We start from the raw sequence: 680 nt of genomic DNA, 5'->3' as shown, positions 1-680 counted from the left end.
AGGTACGAAGAACCTATTTTTGGAGTGCTTTGTTGACGCTGCTGTACAGTGTAGCTGGATCCTCCTCAGTTTTTTGGTTTTTGTTACTGAAAGGAAAGGATATATAAATTAAAATAAATCAAATGTTTAAAATAGTGTCAATAACTGTTTAAGTTATGCATTCACACTGTGAATTCTTTTTGTGTGTATGTATGCATGTATTTGTTTGTTTGTTTATAACATCAGCTGGCCAGTTATTCTGATTGTACATTCATGCTAAACAAGGTAACTAGTTACCAAGTTTCCTTGTTTATTATTGGAATCTTAAATAGTTTACAGTGACAAAAATGCACCCACCTGTCATTCTAAGGGTTCATAACTCTAGATCCATTCACCTCTATCACCGCCCAGTCATGATGTGTAGAAACCAAAATAGGTTTTTATCAGGCTGTAGATTTCTTTCTTTCTTTCTTTCTTTCTTTCTTTCTTTCTTTCTTTCTTTCTTCTTCATCAGAATTATTGTGTAAAGGCCAAGAAAGATGTCTAGCAGGGTTTACTTTACCAAGTGGCTCATTATGGTCTTGACATATTGGTCCATTTGATTGACCTTTATTATTATTATTATTGTTATGTATTTATTTTATTTTCAGTTGTTACAGATGGGACAGGCATGACTTGGGGATAGGACAGGGAGAAAGAAA

This window comes from Simochromis diagramma, unplaced genomic scaffold (assembly GCF_900408965.1).
Source record: "Simochromis diagramma unplaced genomic scaffold, fSimDia1.1 OVJJ01000362.1, whole genome shotgun sequence".
In the NCBI taxonomy this organism is placed as follows: Eukaryota; Metazoa; Chordata; class Actinopteri; order Cichliformes; family Cichlidae; genus Simochromis; species Simochromis diagramma.
The sequence above is the reverse complement of the archived record's forward strand: the minus strand, read 5'-3'. Positions refer to the sequence as shown.